The following is a 20,460-nucleotide window of genomic DNA, read 5'->3' as shown; positions in this document are numbered from 1 at the left end:
AAAGTAAGTCTAAAAAAATGTTTTTATGTTTTCTTTTTTTAAAAAGAATTGTATCTACAAAATATAAATTCACAAAATAAATCGCAGCAAGCTTTAAATATTGACAAAAATAATATAAACTTGATAAGAAAACAATTCGACACGTTTAACTAATGAACGGACATTTTTACACGAGGGACGAAATAATGATTACACCGTTTAGCGATGACCTAAATTATTGTTCTTTAGCAGTTGATTTTCTATGTAAATAATTTCATGTTTAAATCCTGTTTTTCAACTTTTAATTTGGATTCTTTCATATTTTCATATATTTTATTTGTTAAATAACTGGAAAAAACAAAACAAAAGTTGTATCAAATTACTACTGAAATCATAACAAACAAAACAAACTTTCTGCTTTGGACACAAAGGAAAAACGAAGTCATCCGGTTTTTTGTTTGTTTGTTTTTACTGCAGCAATGAAAGGTAAATTATTATTTTTTCTTTATACACTTTAAAAAATTACATCAAATAACTTTTACAATAATCATTTTAAAAGTTTATTTTTATTGCAATCCAATAAACAAGCTAAAAATATAACAGATGTGAATAAAAAGTACGAATCTCCTACGAATTCTCTTAAAAATATATTTTTCGATCTGACGTTGTACAAAATCTGTTTATTTAAGTATAATTTATGATTCATGAAAAACTAATAATATTTTCCATGAAAACAATAATTTAATTCTAAGTTATTATTATAACAGATTTTTCGATATTTAAATTTTTTTCTGTCTACACTTACCGATAATGTGGCTAAAAATATCGTTTTATTTATTTATTTTTTTAATGTTTTATACAATATTTTAGATTTTAGAATGAAGATCACTTTCTTTTTTGGAACTCATGCGCATATTGATCCGTGCTGAAATAATAACATTATTATTTAAAAAGCCATTCTTAACATGGGGAGAGGAGGGTGTTTCGTATTTATTCTGTACTTGAACCTTACAATTGAATAAAAAAACATATCCTAAAACTTTAATTAAACGTGGAAATATGATTTTAAAAACATAGCGCGGATCAGTAAGTGCATTAGCACCATTTTTTATGTATAAATTTTGTTTAAAAATATGTGCTCATTTATTGGCCATAACAAATTAGTGCAAGCCTGATGTAGTAAAAAAAAATAACATAATAATTACTGATTCATAATAAAATTATAATATTACCATAAACACAATAATTAATGATTCATAATAAAAGAAAATTATTTATTATAAACACAATAATTAATTATTCATAATAAAATAAAATATTTACCATAAACACAATAAGTAATAGTCATGATAAAATAAAAATATTTACCATAAACACAATAATTAATGATTCATAATAAAATAATATTTACCATAAACATAAAAATTAAGGATTCATAATAAAATAATAATATTTACCATAAACACAATAATTAATTATTCATGATTAAATCATTATATTTACCATAAACACTATTATTAATGATTCATGATAAAATAATAATATTTAGCATAAACATAATGAATAATAATTCATTATAAAATCATAATATTTACCATAGATAGAATGATAAATGATTCATGATAAAATGTTAATATTTACCATAAATACAATAATTAATGATCCACCATAAAATAATAATATTTACTATAAACACAATAATTTCTGATTCATAATAAAATAGTAATATTTATCATATACGCAATAATTAATTATAAAATAATAATTCATGATTCATGATAAAATAATCATATTTACCATAACACAATAATTAAGGATTCTTGATAGAATAACAATATTTACCATAAACACAATAATTACTGTTTCATAATAAAATAATAATATTTAGCATAAACATAATAATTCATTATAAAATAATGATATTTACCATAGATACAATGATTAATGATTCGTGATAAAATGAAAATGTTTGCCATAAACACAATAATTAATTATTCGTAATAACATAATAATATTTACCATAAAGACAATAATAATTTGTTCACAATAAAATAATTATAATTGCTACAAACAAAATATTAAGTATTTACAATAAAATAATAATATTTACCATAAACACAATAAATCATGATTGTAATATTTACCGAAAACATAATACATTATCATTCATGATACAATAATAATATTTACCATGAACACAAATATTAATAAGTCATGATGAAATAATAATATTTACAGTAAACACAATAATTAATCATTCATAAGAAAATAATATTTTCCATAAACAATTATTTATGATTCATGATAAAATAATAATATTTACAATAAACACAATAATTAATGATTCATAATAAAATAATAATACTTACCAAAAACCAATGATTAATTATTTATGATAAGTTAATAATATAATTCATAAACAAAATAATAGATTATTCACAATACCATAAACACAATAATAATTTATTCATAAAAAATAATTATAATTTGCCATAAACAAAATAATTACTGATTCATAATAAAATAATAATATTCACCATCAACACCATTATTTGATTCATAATATAATAATAATAACATTTACCATAAACACAATGATTAATTACTTATGATAAAATAATATGATCCCAAAACACAATAATTAATGATTCATGATAAATAATAATTACTATGTACACAATAATTAATTATTCCTGATAAAATAATATTTACCATAAACACAATAATTAATGATTCATAATAAACTAATCATATTTACCATTAAACACAATGATTAATTATTTATGATAAAATAATAATATTATCCATAAACACAATAATTAATGATTCATGATCAAATAATAATATAATCCATAAACACAATAATTAATGATTCATTATAGAATAATCATATTTACAGTAAACACAATAATTAATCGTTCCTAAAAAAATAATAATATTTACCATAAACACAATAATATATGATTCATAATAAAATAATAATATTTACAATGAACACAATAATTAATGATTCATAATAAAATAATACTATTTACCATAAACACAATAATTAATCATTCATGATAAAATAATATTTCCCATAAACACATTAATGTATGATCAATAAAATAATAATATTTACAGTGAGTACAATAATATCATTCACAATTATTATAAGATATCTTAACACAAAAACAGATTTTTCGATATTTAAATTTGTTTATCAACACTTACGGATTTTGTGACTACAAATTTTTTTTTTAAAGTTTCATACAATATTTTGGATTTTAGAATGGGGATCACACTCTTTTATAAACTTTATTTAAAATATGTGCTCATTTATTGGCCATATTAAAGCTGATGTAGTAAAAAATATCGGTAAATCTTTATAATTTCACTTAGTCTAGTTTATCATCGACAAAAAATTAAAATTGCCTTAACTGTTTTTATGTTTTAACGTTAACTAATTACTACTGTGTTCAAAGTAAATAAACGCTTTAAAATCTGTATAAAACAAAAAAGACTTATCCAGTTACATAGAAGAGTAATTTTTAGTTTTTGGTAACATTTATCTCTATATAAATAAAATGAACTCATTTTTTCCGGTCTGATTTTGACCTTAATAGGATTAAAAATCAAGATATTTCATGCAAATATAATATGCACAAACGGCAGAACAATATCTGAGGTGTGTTATAGGCTTATTATTTCTCAAATTCCTCGATAATCTTAGATTTCTATACTTTTTCTGCTGAAAAGTCACGGCCAAAATCGGTTAAGATCAATGGAAGTGGTAAAATATTTTCTCTCTTATAAATTCCTTCTCCCCCTGCCACCACTTAACACCGTTTGGGGATCATTCACAAGGAAAAGTTGAGAAGAGAACACCGGTTTGGCTTCGTAGTTCTTTCATGTGAAGTTATTTAAAATCACTAAACTAAGCTGCAGTGCTCTGTGGCGTAGTGGTTAGCGTGCTGGACAATTCACATTATATTTTCCCGTTCGCGCCGACCTACCGTAGTCGTTTTTTTCCCCCTAAACAACTGGAATGGACTTTTCTTGGTGGCCGAACTGTTAACGTTGCAGATGTCTTCTTTTTTTTTTTTTCACACTTTATTCTCCTACTTTTACTCATGACTCCGGGTTTGATCCTTCCTACTTACCTACCATAACATTTTTTAAAACTCCCCCCCGTCCCGGAAACAAACACTCGGGCAACGCCGGGTACCCCCGATAGTTTGTAATATATTGGTTTTGTTTCACTATTGTTTATAATAAATAAACATTGTGTAAACTTTATAATGATCTTTTTGTTTATTTAATTGCAAAGTAAAAGTACAGATTAGTCTGCAAGGACATCCTTCCTCATGTTAGAACCGGCTTTCTTAATTCTAAGATTAATGTTGATAATGGGGGGGAGTTATTTGAATAAGGACAGAAAATGAAATCACTAAAAAATTTTAAATTGAAATTTAAAAAAATCGATGGCTCTCCTATTGTTATATGAAATAGAAAGAAAATTAATCGAATGACACTTTTTAATAATGAATATATTTATTATAACTCACACAACTGGAAACTATTAACGATCAGTCCTTAAGTGGGTGGTTGCTTTACATGAAAATAAAACAGAAAAGAAATTTCTCATTCTAAAATCTTAAATATATTTTTTTGTAATTCATTATTTGAGGATACTTTTTTATAACCTACTTTAAAGTTTTATATTTCGCTACTATTATTTAAAATGAACTTTGTCTATGTGTGTCTGTGTGAGTCCGTTCCCCATATACTCCTAAATGGCTGCGTATGTTTTTTTTAATTTACTTTATGAACGTGTCAATATGCTAAGATCGATTTTGTATTGAAATGTATCTGATAAGTATCAATAATTAAAAAAAATACGTTGAAAGAAGGAACAACCGACTGTGACTAAATTTAACGCCTTATAATTTTAATTTAACTATCATCACTACACAAGTAGAAAGGCCCAGCATATTAAATCAACAGTAGGTATTTTGATATTACATGGGATGGTTCTAAATGTATGTTTCTGCTCAGAGCACAATTGAACCATGAAACTGTGCATTTGCCTGCAAAATTCTTAATTCCAGCCATTATCTTTACAAACATTATCTATACAAACATTATCTATACAAACATTATCTATACAAATAATTTATCTATACAAACATTATCTTTACAAACATTATCTATACAGACATTATCTATACAAACATTATTTTTACAAACATTATCTATACAAATAATTTATCTATACAAACATTATCTTTACAAACATTATCTATACAAACATTATCTATACAAACATTATCTATACAAATAATTTATCTATACAAACATTATCTTTACAAACATTATCTATACAAACATTATCTATACAAAGATTATTTTTACAAACATTATCTATACAAACATTATCTATACAAATAATTTATCTATACAAACATTATCTTTACAAACATTATCTTTACAAACATTATCTATACAAATAATTTATCTATACAAACATTATCTTTACAAACATTATCTATACAAACATTATCTATACAAACATTATTTTTACAAACATTATCTATACAAACATTATCTATACAAATAATTTATCTATACAAACATTATCTTTACAAACATTATCTATACAAACATTATCTATACAAATAATTTATCTATACAAACATTATCTTTACAAACATTATCTTTACAAACATTATCTATACTAACAATATCTATACAAACATTATCTATACAAATAATTTATCTATACAAACATATTTACAAACAATATCTATACAAACATTATCTATACAAATAATTTATCTATACAAACATTATCTTTACAAACATTATCTATACAAACATTATCTATACAAACATTATCTTTACAAACATTATCTATACAAACATTATCTTTACAAACATTATCTATACAAACTTTATCTATACAAACATTATCTATACAAATAATTTATCTATTCAAACATTATCTTTACAAACATTATCTATACAAACAATATCTATACAAACATTATCTATACAAATAATTTATCTATACAAACATTATCTTTACAAACATTATCTATACAAACATTATCTATACAAACATTATTTTTACAAACATTATCTATACAAACATTATCTTTACAAACATTATCTATACAAACATTATCTATACAAACAATAACTATACAAACATTATCTATACAAATCATTATCTATACAAACATTATCTATACAAACATTATCTTTACAGACATTATCTATACAAACATTATCTATACAAATCATTTACAAATTAAACAGTAGGTTCTCTACAGTGCAATTTACAATTCATTGTGAACCAAGCCAAGGGTACAGGTGAGGATTTCCTTTTTGAGATCCAAGATACATATACCTGTTGAAAGAGGTGTCAACTGTACATAGACGCTCAACCAATTGATATGACTGTTCTGGCAAAATAGTTATATATATATATATATATATATATATATATATATATATATATATATATATATATATATATATATATTTAAAGGTTTTTAGTGGTACAAAATGTTATTAAAGTTTTAAAAAGGATAAGTGGAGTCATTATTAGAATTTTGAAGAAGATGGGGGAGAAAAAATAGACACGAAAAATCGTCAAAAGACTATTCGACTAAAATAAAAATAAAAACTCGAGGTACCTTTCGTCCGACACTTGTAAAGAGATTACATCGGCAGCGATTAAAATAAAAAAAATTACACATAATTGAAAATGAGACGAAGGGAGGGGTGAAACCAAGAAAAAAATAAACGAACACGGGGTGAATTAAATGAATGAATAACCCGTGATATATCGTCAGTATTTCAGAACTTGGGATGAAATTTAGAAAAAGTTAACTTGGCTGCAAATAAGTGTAAAAATAAGAAGTAATGACGCAACGTAGGAATTTTTTTCTTTTTTATAAATCTGATCTCTTTAAACAGGTCTAATTTATGAGACAGCTTCTTTTGCCTACAGAGTGATGGTTTGCGCATTAGTACAGTTACATCCTTAGAAATATTGAGATGCTGTTTGGAACAAGCCTTGTGTACAATGCGAAAACAGCCATCTGAATATGCTTCACCACATGCTTTATTGTCATACAAGTGCGCACCAATTGATGACTCATAAATAGGTAAATGCCCGGATGTGCTCCGTAAATGCCCGGATGTGTTCTGTGAATGCCCGGATGTGTTCAAGCAGGTGTTTACTCTAGACGCCTGGGACTTTTGAAAACATGCATTGACATGCTGTGCCAATCTGACTCCCAGCCGTTGAAACATATGACCCACATAGTCAGCATCACACTAACATTTAAATTGATATACAACTAAACTTTTTTGTAGTGTGGGAAGTGCATCTTATTTAAAAGCTGGAAATGCAGTTTTAGTGCCGAACACCACACGAGGCTGCACCGCATAGAAACAGTGAGATACAACTGAAGTAATTTATCGACAAACCCTTTACTGATAGAACCAATATAAGGGAGTTTCAGATAAACTGAACCCTTAGTGGGACCAAAGAAAGGGTTGGTATTAAATTTAGCAAGTGCTTGGCAAATATGCTTAGAGATTATACCCTCAAGGAAAACATTTTTCGCAAGAATATCAACTATTTTTTCAATTCTTCATCAAGTTTGCTAGTTGAGCAAATTATGAGGGCACGGTGGACCAAGGTCTTGATCAAACTGATTTTTTTCTCCCAGTAGGGGTAAAAGAATCCCAACTTATATATGGGTCTGTAAATGTCGGTTTCCGGTATATAGTTGTACTAAACTGATTCTCTGTCACAAGAACATCCAAAAAAGGGTAAAGAGTCATTTTGCTCTTCCTCCATAGTAAACTTGAGTGTATATAGTTGTACTAAACCGATTCTCTGTCCTTCCTACAAGGACGTCCAAAAAAGGTAAAAAGTGAACTTGAGTGCAAAGTGGAGACTATTTAAATTCAGGAAAAAATTACTTTGTTGGAAGATTTAAAAATGACAAAAATATCATCCATGTAACGCCAATAACGGAAACGTCTAGAGACCCGAGTGAAGAGTAAGGATTCCTTAAAGCCTAAGTAAATATTGACTAAGATAGGACCCAGAGGCCTGCCTATAGCTACCCCGTCGACCTGCTGATACAGTGTGTCATTAAGGCTGACGCAAACCAACTAGGTTGCTAGTTCCATAAGTTCCTGGAAAAAATTCTCAGGAAAAGAAGGAGGGGTCAGTGTGCTCCAATAATGGTCTCCCCAAGGGGTACATTTGTGAACAAGTTGGTAACACCGAAAGAACATGGGAAGTTTGTTTGTGAATCACAATCCAGTTCAAATATTGCAGCAGCGAAATGGAATCCACAATACATAAATAAATAAATGTCCACATTCCACTACAGATCGGAGGTCATCTTCTAGTGTTTGTTCCATTTCTTTAGATATGTGTTCATTTGTTTTCCTGTCGTGTCTTTTATAGAACTTGGTGTCATCAACATATATACCCATCTCACAAACAATTTTATCAGGGAGGTCATTTATGAATATTAGGAATAATAGAAGTCGAAGAATAGACCACTGAGGCTCTCCTGCATTTATATCATATTGTTTAGATGTACAACCGTCGAGGACAACCTGGATTTTTCTCTTATCCAAGAAGCATTTAATCATGTTAAGTATTTTTCTAGTGATACCGTATGATCTGATTTTCCTGAGAAGACCTTCATGCCATATCCTGTCAAAAGCTTTAGATATATCTAGAGCTACCGCTCTACCTTCCCTTGCTTTGTCCAGTGAATGGTATATACGTTCAGAGATTACAGTTAGGATGTCTGCTGTGGAACGAGCCAACCTAAGTACATATTGTTGGTCGGCCAGAAGTTTAGTATCTGTAAGGTAATGGACCAGAGCCTGGTTATGGACTCAAATATTTTGGCAAAAAGTGGGAGGAGGCTAATGGGGCAGTAATATAATGGGTCGGTTCTTTCGCCAGAATTCTTAAAAACTGGTACAAAGAAGCAGTTTTCCAGCTGGCAGGAAAGTAAGATTCATTTGTTCATAGTAATTAAAACATTCATGGTCTTATTAATGTTATTTGTAAAAACTAACGCAAATGCTTATAAGCGGTTACAAATAATTTAATGTTAAGTTAAATGAAAGAAGGGAAAAGGATTTTTTCCTAAAAACATTAGTTTGTAATAAGAGGATTGTGAAGTTAAGAAGTTCATAGGAAGAAAAATAAAAACCAAAGTTAAAAGTTTGTTTTTATAATTTTAATATTCAGAGGAATTATACGGTGAACAGATATATTTCCTCAAATAAACCTAAGTTAGAATTATATGATTTACAACTTCGTCATCATCAGACAAGGCCAAACGATTTTACAAGAACTTTGCAGCTAATTCTACCATTTGAGACCAAGGCAATCAACTCCCCGTATTTTCCTCCTATAACAGACAACACATTATGCAACATACAAATATCTGTGCGTGAGATCGCCAAGCTAATCAAGAACCTTTATTCCAGTAAAACAACTGGCCTTGACGGCATCCTAATTATAGTGTTGAAAAAGCTTCAACAAGAACTTGCCACATACTTACTAAACTCTTTAAGCGTTGCCTTAAGGAGAAGCACTTTCCAACGCCCTGGAAAACCTTATCAGTATGCCCTGTATTTAAAAATTCAGGTAATAAGTCGTCTCCCTTTCAGTACGTCTCCTCTGTGTGTCATAAGTAAGTTGCTGGAATCCATATTAAATAGAGAAGTAGTCAACCACCTCAGTAGAAATAACCTTCTTAGTGACATAAAATATGGTTTCCGTTCTGCTAGATCTACAGCAGATGTGCTAAAGGTTATATCTCATGAGATTAATGAATCTCTCGACAAAGTCTTCCTTTCTGGGGCAATTGCTCTTGACATATCGAAGGCTTTCGATAAGGCATGGAATAAAGACTTACTACACAAGATTTCCAGCTACGGTATAAGTTGGAATGTTTGCTCAATCATTAAATCATTTCTCTCTGAAGAGCTCATAAGAGTAGATGTTTATGGGCAGAAATCAGAGCCTACGGTATTAACGCTGAAGTCCACAGGGGTCCATCCTGGGCCCAACTCTCTTCCTGATCTACATCAATGATCTCCCAAAACACATACTTAAATCATTTGTTGACATCTATGATGATTACTCGACCATCTATGGCAACATATCAAAGGCAGTAAATGACAAAGTTCTCTCTGATTCTCTCTACTCTGATCTTGAGCGTGTGGTACAGTGGGGGGAAAAGGTGACTGGTTACTTTTAATGCATCTAAAACCAAGCTCCTATCTTATCATCATCAACATACTTTAGGACGCTCCATGTTTGGACAAGCTTCTGGGTTTACTCCTGATCTGAAATGGAACACGTACATCAAGTCTGTTGCCCAGGTGGCTGGGAAAATGGTGGGATCCTTCTACCGCTCCAGAAGATATCTCACTACTGATGCAATTCTCTACCTGTATAAAAGCCAAGTACGTCCAAGGATGGAATACTGCTGCCACATCCGGGCAGGAGCTGCTAAAAACTGTCTTTGTTTTATAGTTATTTGCATGACAATTGCTCGCCCGAGCTCCGATCCGTTGCCCCCTCCCTCGTCAATCTTTCATGATAAACACTAACTGAAACCACTGTCAGTAATTTTCCCCACTCTTTAGCTGTGCCTAAATCAAAACGTAGATTCCATGAACAAAGTTTCTTTCTTAGAACTGCACGCCTGTGGAACTCTCTTCCGTTTATCAGTTTCCCACCTGACTACAACTTCGGTGTTTTCAAGTCCAACATAAACAAATTCCTGATTAATCTCCCCCTTAATACACTTTATCAAATCTCCAATACTATTTATTACTACGATACTATCACATTTATTACTATATATGCAATAACCCTTATCCCCGAGCGGCTTCCAGGCCTTGATGAGTGGTGACATCCATGCAAAAAAAATTTACAAATACATAAGAAAAAATAAAAAACCTATTAAAAATGTATAGAATTTGATGCAGGATTTTGTATTAAATTAAAATTATAAACAAACACATATTACAAAAATGTTGGCGATTGTCATGGAGGAATCTTATGTGCTGAAAATGCTAAAATGTTGAAGGAATTTTTAAATTATGTATGCGCTTGCAAATGATAAAATGTCGATGGATTGTTTAAATCTCATTGTAACATTAAGATATAAGTATATTTATATTTATACACACACACACACACACACACATATATATATATATATATATATATATATATATGTATATACATATGTGTGTGTGTTAATTTTTGTTTTCTTACTATGATTAAAATCATATAAGAAACATTATAATATTTAGATACATGTAATGCATATATGTATATAAATGGTGGTTTTCTTATTTTGATGAAAACTATATAAAACATTGGAATATATATATATATATATATATATATATATATATATATATATATATATATATATATATTTACTATCATAAAGACCATATAAAAACTCAAGATATAATCTCAAATATTCTAATTAACGCCGTTCCGTGTAAGTTAAATTAATCTATTTTTACACGTCTCCTATGATGTTTCACATTAAATTATTTATGAATACAATCCAATAATACTATGATGTTTAACATTAAATTTATGAGTGCAATCCAATAATACTATTATGTTTTACATTAAATTATTTATAATTGCAATCTAATAATACTATGGTGCTCTACATAAAATTATTTATAAATGCAATCCAATAATACTATGATGTTTTACATTAAATTATTTAGGGATTATGAGTTCAAGCCAATAAAATTGACAACAATAAACAGAATAATAATACGTGAATGCAAATACTAAAATAATGATTATAATTTTTTATTTTTATTTTTTGCAGATTTTCCCAAGTGAACCCTACGGAATATGATTTTTTCAACAATAATTGTAACAATTATTTATTTGGAAGACAGCAGCGGGAATCATTATCTACTGAACCACATTACTTTCGAATGTTATGAAATAGTTGTGAAAACATAAAGCATCTTGAAGGTATTAGTTTTGTGAAATATGTGATAATAGGAGATAGAATAACAAATTGATGAGAAATAAAATTCAAACTTAAGGAAAACCAGATTTTATTAAGTGTGATTTTATTATAAAAAATCACATTCAAGGGCACACATTATTATAAAAAGCCATATTTTAATAAGTATGATTTTATTATAAAAAAATCACATTTAATGGCACATATTATAAAAAGCCATATTTTATTGTGTGTTTTTATTATAAAAACATCACATTTAATGGCACACATTATTATAAAAAGCCATGTTTTATTGTGTGATTTTATAAAAAAATACATTTAGTGACACACATAAGAATTCACATTGACAAATTAATTTTGTGCACACAGGAATATTCTTTTTTTAATCTGGTTCATTTTTTTTTCTGAAGAATCAAATGTATTGATTCATGTGAGAATGCATACTAGCAAAAGCGAAAAGCCACATTCTTGTGAAGTGTGTGGGTATACTTGTTCTAATAAATACCAGTTAAAGATACATATGAGAACTCACACTGTTGAAAAGCCATATACTTGTGAAGTGTGTGGGTATACTTGTTCTAATAAATACCAGTTGAAGATACATATGAGAACTCACACTGGTGAAAAGCCACATACTTGTGAAGTGTGCGGATTTTCTTGTTCCAAAAAATCAACGTTAGTTATCCATATCAGAGGTCACACAGGAGAAAAGCCATATTCTTGTGATGTTTGCGGATATTCTTTTACCGTAAAATCAAAGTTAGTGAAACATATAAGAACTCACACTGGGGAAAAGCCATATTCTTGTGAAGTTTGTGGGTATTCTTTTTCTGAAAAATCACATTTAGTGACACATTTAAGAATTCACACTGGAGAAAAGCCACATTCTTGTAAGGTTTGTGGGTATTCTTGTTCTCAAAAATCAAGTGTAGTAAAACATATGAGAACTCACACAGGAGAAAAGCCACATTCTTGTGAAGTTTGTGGTTATTCTTGTTCTGACAAATCAACTTTAGTGATACATATCAGAACTCACACTGGGGAAAAGCCACATTCTTGTGAAATTTGTGGGCATTCTTTTTCTGAAAAATCAAATCTAGTAAAACATATGAGAACTCACACTGGAGAAAAGCCACATTCTTGTAAAGTATGTGGGTATTCCTTTTCGGAAAAATCAAATTTAGTAAGACATATGAGAACTCACACTTAGCAAATAAAAAAGTGACCATAATAGAGGTCAGTGTACCCAATGATACAGGGTTTAAAGAGCTGAGAGGGAAAAGATAACAAAGTATCAAGGACTTATGTATGATATGAAACGAAATTGGAAACTAAAAGACGTTTCAATTATACCAGTCATCATAGGAGCAACTGGGCTTATGAAAAAGAACTTTAAAAAGTACATAGCAAGCATACCCGGTGAACCAACTGCAAGTGAAATACATCGATTGCACTGAAAGGGACGGCTAGAATCCTGAAAAGATCTCTTGGTTGGACTCACTAAAATAGGGGTAAATGTCAGACATCTGGTTTGATGTCCCATCCCCTAGAAGAAAAAGTTTAAGAAAAATGAAAAAAAAGGGAAAAACCACATTCTTGTGAAATTTGTAGCTATTCTTGTTCACATGAGAACTCATAAAAAAGACGTTTCAATTATACCAATCATCATAGGAGCAACTGGGCTTATGAAAAAGAACTTTAAAACGTACATAGCAAGAATACACGCTGAACCAAGTGCAAGTGAACTACAAACGATTGCACTGAAGAAAAATCGATAAAAAAGAGAAATGTATGGAATTGTATAATGTCCATGAGAACATAAGATCTTGCCTTACAAAATTAATAATATTGCAAACATCTATTGCCCTAGACCACATGGAAGGGACAATAGAGTCTTCAAATATTAGCATCCAGCGAGGCATATTTCAAGGCAACATATAAGCAAAAACACAAAACACCCAAATAACCTCTGTTTTTTCCCCACCAATAATAGCAAGTGACGCACCAGCCGTACTCCCTGATGTTAATGACGAGTACTGGAAGAAGTAAGGCGATTTAAGAGAGCAAAGCTGCCATAAATACAAACAACAATAAATAATAAACATAAATACACACCACGAGAGCAACAGATGTATAATGTTGCTCTCCATATGACTTACCCTTCACAGAGTTGAATGAGGTTTCATTTTCCTCACGACATTGTTAGGAAAGCATCCCAACTATCCAAAAACAAAAACAGCAAAAGTCAGAAATAAAAAGCCAACTTTAACGCTGAAACCAAAAGATCCAAACTAGTTGAACCTATATGTTGTCTTGTTTATATTTTCAATTATTGTTTCATCTGCCGGAGACAATCTTTTTAGAGACAAGTGTTCAGCAATTTATTAATATTATCATTTCTTTACTTTAATTTTAAACTTAATAAACTTGTTTATTTGATTTTTTAATGAACTCAAAATATAGTTACTATATAAACTTTAATAAAAATTGTTTACTTGATTTTTTAATGAACTCTGAATAAAGTTTCTTTATAAACTTTAATAAAAATTGTTTATTTGATTTTTTAATGAACTCTGAATAAATTAACGATATGAACTTTAAAGATAAATTTCACGAGATCTACCGAGTCACATCCTGTGGGATATATGCAAAAGGGTGAAAAACATACCGGACGTATCTGCATCTTTGGGAAAGGAGAAAGAAAAGAGTCGTGAGCATCTTCTCTTGAACAGTATTTCGTGTTGCTGACGTTCAGATTGTGCGGTGTGACATTGGTGGCGAGTGGCCAGGTGTGGTCGATTGGAAAAGAAAGCAGAAACGAGCTGTTGTCGAGCGAGTGACTCACTCCTTCCCAAACCACAGAACCGAATCTTGATTGTAACACTAGAAGCTATATCGGCGCGTCAAGCAGGTTAACATGGCTGACTGAACACGCAGATGTTGAGACCCTTCACTGGGGAGGGTAACCTAATTAAACAGCTGAAAAAAATTAAAGATGATGGCAAGGTTGCAAAAAATCGAAGACGTGGTCACCCTGCTGCCGCTATACTTAGAGGGGGAAGCCCTCACTTTTTTACATGGGGGTCACCACTTATCAAGGCCCAGAGGCCACTCAGGGATAAGGGTTATTGCGTGTACAGTAATCAATAAGATAGTATTGTAGTAATCATTAGTATTGGAGATTTGAGAGAATGTCTTACTTAAGGGGGCGGTTTGTTAGTAATTTGTTTATGGTGGATTTGAAGACAACCAAGTTGTAGTCAGGTGGGAAACAGGCGAGCGGAAGAGAGTTCAACAGTCGTGCACTTCTGAGAATGAAGCTCTGGTCATGGAATCTACGTTTGGATTTAGGCACCGATAAAGAGTGGGGAAAATTATTGACAGTAGTTTCAGCTAGACGGGTGTTTCCCGGGAAAGTTTGGCGAGGGGGGACGAAAGATTGGAGCTCAGACGAGAACTTGCCATGGAAATAACGATAAAACAAAGACATGCTCGCAACGTCGCTTCTGTGGGAGAGAGGCTGCAGGGAACAGAAAAGGGCATCCCCACTAACCTTGAAAAGTCTATTTTGTACTATGTCAAGGCAGGATAGGCTGTTTCAAGCAGCTCCTGCCTAAATGTGGCAGCAGTACCCCATCCTTGGACGTACTTGGCTTTTATACAGATAGAAAATTGCATCAGTAGTGAAATATCTTCTGGGGCGGTAGAAGGATCCCACCATTTTCCCAGCGCCCCTGGCAATAGATTTGATGTACGTGTTTCATTTCATATCAGGAGTAAAGGTCAAACCTAGAAGCTTGTCAAAACATGGAGCCTTTCCAAGACGAGAGCCATCCATTTCAATTGATGCCAGATGGGGATCAGAGCGTTGATGATGTAAAGATAGGAGCTTGGTTTTAGATGCATTAAAAGTAACCAGCCACCTTTTCCCCCATTGTACCACATGCTCAAGACGAGAGGAGAGAGAATCAGAGAGAACTTTGCCATTTACAGTCTTTGATATGTTGCCATAGATGGTCGTGCAATCAGCATAGATGTCAACGAATGATTTAAGTATGTGTTTTGGGAGATCATTGATGTAGATCAGGAAGAGAGTTGGGCCCAGGATGGACCTCTGGCGGATTCCAGCATTAATACTGTGGGCTTCTGATTTTTCAACCACTACTCTTATGAACCTATCAGAGAGAAATGGTTTAATGATTGAGAAAACATTTCCAGTAATACCGTAGCTGGAAATCTTGTAAAGTAGGCCCTTATGCCATACATTATCGAAGGCCTTCGATATGTCAAGAGCAATTGCGCTGGAAAGGAAACCTTTGTCAAGAGATTCACTAATCATATGTGATATAACCGTTAGCATATCTGCTGTAGATCTTGCAGAGCGGAAACCATATGTATATCACTAAGAAGGTTGTTTCTGTTGAGGTGGTTGACTACTTCTTTATTTAATATGGATTACAAAAACTTACTCATGACACACAGGAGACTTATTGATCTGTACTAAGAGGGAGATGACTTTTCACCTGAATTCTTAAATACAGGGCAAACTGATGAAGTTTTCCAGGGTGTTGGAAAGCACTTCTCTTTAAGGCAACGCTTAAACAGTTTTGTAAGCATGGGGACAAGTTCTGGTTGGAGCTTTTTCAGCCTTATAACTATTTACCAGCAGATGCGCGATGAAGATATGGGAGCAAATACTGAAATTGGTTTTGGTGAGAGTCTACTTGAAGCACTCGGCAAACTTGCAAATTTGAGGTGGACTGGCGAGTCTGTTGTCTTTGCTGCGGAGATCAGGAGACTGGCCGGATTGGCTGGTTACGTGTGGAGGAGCCTGGAGAGGACGGTAAAGCTATTCCTAGTAAATGGCTTCCTAGAAGAAATCTCCGCGAATATGCAGAAAATCACTGCGATCAATACTATGGAAGTGGACGATCTCTTGCTCCACGCCAGAGTGCTAGTCAAGAATGTCAAGGGCCCAATCCTGGCTGCAGCTGTGAGTAGAAATAAGTGCACTAGGCCCCATTTGAATGACAAACGATAGGCGGCGAGGAGACAGGATGGGAGACCTGCCATCAAGTGCTTCTGCTGCCGGATCCTCACCTGCTCAAGGACTGCAAAGTGCTGAGACCGGGGGGTCACCTACTACCGATGTGGACGAGTGGGGCACGTTAGCCGCTATTGGGTCGCTTCGCGAGACCAGGGAAACGAGTGAAGGGAAGCCATTAAGCCAGTGGTTCCCGCTTCTATGTGGAAATGGCGCACAATGAAACGTTTCCTCAGTTACTGGTAGTAGTCAATGGGAAGAAGCCATGGGCCTTGTTTACACAGGATGTGCCCCGACGTTGGTAGCGAAGAATGTCGCTAGATCATGGAGCGGAGCCAGGAGTATTAAGACCGTGAATGGAAGGGGGGATGAAATGCCTAGGAGCGGAAGTACTGGTGCAATGTGTGCCTTTTGGACTGCGAGCCCTGGTGTTGGATCGTCTGTGATGTTATGTGATTTTAGGTGTAACTGCAATCAACCAACTGGGGGGTGCTACGTTGAGAGGGGCCAACTAACTTTTGGACGCCTCGGCACGGTAAGGATGGCAGGAGTGGAAGGTGATAGAAACATCAGAACGCAAAAATCGGAGGCTTGCTGCATCGAGGACGAGGATTTCCTGGCGATTTCGATGGAGAGAGGTGGACGGTGGAGTGGAATTGGGTCTCCGGGCCTCCGGAACTACGAAACAAAGTAAGCTGCTACAAGAAAACACTGCGAGGAGAGATAAGAAAAGGATTCGAGGAAAAAGTGGAGAGGTGGATAGAAGAGAGAATTCTGAAACCATGCACAAGAGAAAAAAATCAAGAACAAAATAAAGGCATTGGGCATCGTATTAACTGGAGAAGTGGCTAAGAAAGAAAAACGACTATTCCCATATCAACGTAGCCGAACTGGAGGCCGCTATGAAAGGAATCAATTTGATCCTGAAGTGGGGATTGAAAACAATTGAAATCAAATCCGCTTAGGCAACGGTAGTTTCATGGATCAAGTCGGCAGTTATAAGCGATAAGAAAGTTAGGATCAGAGGTGCTGCAGAAATGCTGATCAAGCACAGGCTCGGAGCACTCGCAAATTTGATAGCGGAATTCTAGTTGAGAGTATCTGTAGTGCTGCTCCCATCGGAAAATAACAAAGCGGATTCGATGACATGCGTAAAGAAGGCCTGGCTGCAAGAGGGAAAGGAGGTTTCCTCGGTATGCTGCGCTGGGGATGAAGTTAAAAAGCTATATGGAATGCACCACTTTGGTCGAGAACGGACGTTATTCCTGGCAAGAGAGGTTTATCAGGAAACCACCGATGAGGAGGTCAGGGAGGTAGTAGAGCATTCTCAGGAGTGCCAATCAATAGACCCTGGACCGTCCAGACACAAAGCAGGAGAGTTACACATTGCGGAGGACTGGAAGCGATTGGCCATTGATGTGACCCATTATCGTTATAAGCTGTATCTATCGATGGTCCACTGTGGACCGGGGAAGTTTGCCATCTGGAGAGAAATCAGAGCAGAAGCTACATGGGCGATCGCAGGGGTCACCGAAGAAATATTTTTGGAGAGAGGGCCGGTTGAGGAACTGTTAATGGACAATGGCACCACTTTCCGATCAGAAGCCTTTAAGGAGGTGTGTGATAAATGGGGAGTAGGACAATTTTTTAGGGTAGCGTATCGGCCGAGTGGCAATGGGATAGTGGAGAGGTATCATCGCACCATCAAGGCTGCTGCGGAAAAAAGCAACATTTCACCCATGGAAGCGGTGTTTTGGTACAACATCTCACCGAAAACCAAACAAGATGAGACAACTGTGCCTCATAGAGCCATCTTTGCATATAAGTGGCGGCATCCGTGCAACAAAATGGTAGGAATTGAGGATCAAGATGCTACCATTAAAGGATGGAATACTGTTGCCACATCTTGACAGGAGCTGCTAGAAAGGACTAGTCCTGCCTTAATAGAGTTCAAAATAGACTTCGTAGCCTCGTAGGAGATGTCCTTTTCTCTTCCCTGCTACCTCTATCTCGCAGAAGAGAGTTTGTCTCTGTTGTATCATTACTTTCATGGAAAGTGTTCGACTGAGCTTAAGTCTATGGTCACCCCTCGCCAAACTTTCACAAGAAACACTCGTCTAACTGAACACACTATCAATAATACCCCACTCTTTATCTGTGCCTAAAACTAAACGTAGATTCCATGAACAAAGCTTCTTTCTTAGAACTACACGCCTGTGGAATTGTCTTCCGTTTTCCTGCTTTCCGGCTGACTACAATAAGGTTGTGTTCAAGTCTAACGTAAATAAGTTCTTGATGAGCCGTTCCATATAAGTTATCAAATTAACCGAATTTTCATTACTAATGATTACTATATTGTCCAATTTCTACTGTACACTCTTTAACCCTTATCCTTGAGTGGCCTCTTGGCCTTGATACTGTGGTGACTCCTGTGTAAAAAAATTGGGTGAGGAGGTGTGGGTGAATCCCCAACAATGCAAAATGTACCACTCGCTGAGGGAGGGAGGTTGTAACGGGAACGCAGTCGGAGAACAACTTGATGACAATGAAGAGGAGGAAGTCGAGATCCACCAACGATGCACCCCAATTCGACAGCCCCACATTGTGGTTCTTTACAACTGCACGAGAATGTCTGTAGTGAACCTGAAAACGTCAACCCCATAGAAGTTGTTCCTCAGAGGCCTCAATGTGAGAGGAGGAGGCCTGCTTGGATGAAGGATTATGAATTGTCTTATTGATCTCGAACATATATATGGTTAGAAAAAAAAACCTACCGGAGGTATCTGCATCGCTCTTTGGGAAGGAAGAAGAAAAGGACGGCTGGCTTGCTCATTTATATACAAGAAAGGCATGATGGGAGAAGCTATATTTTCCTGTCTCTTCTTTTTTTTTCTAGATAGGAGGATATAAAAGCTGGGAAAAATTCCCTAAAGGTGGAAAAAAAAAAGAAAAGAGTCGTGAACATCTTCTCTTGAAAAGTATTACGTGTTGCTGACGTTCAGATTGTGTGGTGTGGCATTGGTGGTAAGAGGCCAGGTGTGGTCGATTGGAAAAGAAGAGGGCAGAAACATGCTGTTGTCGAGCGAGTGATTCACTCCTCGAATCCCAGAACTGAATCCTGAATGTAACCTTAGAGATACATTGGCATATAATTCAGTAGTCGGCTGCATTGTATACGTAGGTGATGCATGGCGCTCAGACCCCTTTCTCTTGTTAAGGTCTGGGAATGCCCTGAGGTGTGTGGTGTTTAGATACTGCTGATGTGCGGTTCGATTTGTGATGCACTTACTTGATGCATATCTGTCCTCAAGTATCGAACATTATGAATTGTCTATTTCTTCGGTAGATGTTATCATTTGTCAAATTCGGAGATTTCGACGG

The 20,460-nt window shown here is 33.6% G+C and overlaps 1 long non-coding RNA gene across 1 annotated transcript; it reads left to right on the top strand.

Annotated features, from left to right (window-relative positions):
• The first annotated feature begins 213 nt into the window (after window positions 1-213).
• On the top strand, window positions 214-13,422 carry LOC145271282 (uncharacterized). Its single transcript, XR_013865803.1, has 2 exons — window positions 214-465; window positions 11,889-13,422. It is a non-coding gene; the product is annotated as an uncharacterized LOC145271282 (long non-coding RNA).
• The last annotated feature ends 7,038 nt before the right edge of the window (window positions 13,423-20,460 follow it).

The sequence above is a fragment of the Euprymna scolopes genome, chromosome 46 (assembly GCF_053919585.1).
Source record: "Euprymna scolopes isolate OS-2025 chromosome 46, ASM5391958v1, whole genome shotgun sequence".
Classification (NCBI taxonomy): Eukaryota; Metazoa; Mollusca; class Cephalopoda; order Sepiida; family Sepiolidae; genus Euprymna; species Euprymna scolopes.
The sequence above is the reverse complement of the archived record's forward strand: the minus strand, read 5'-3'. Positions and strand labels throughout refer to the sequence as shown.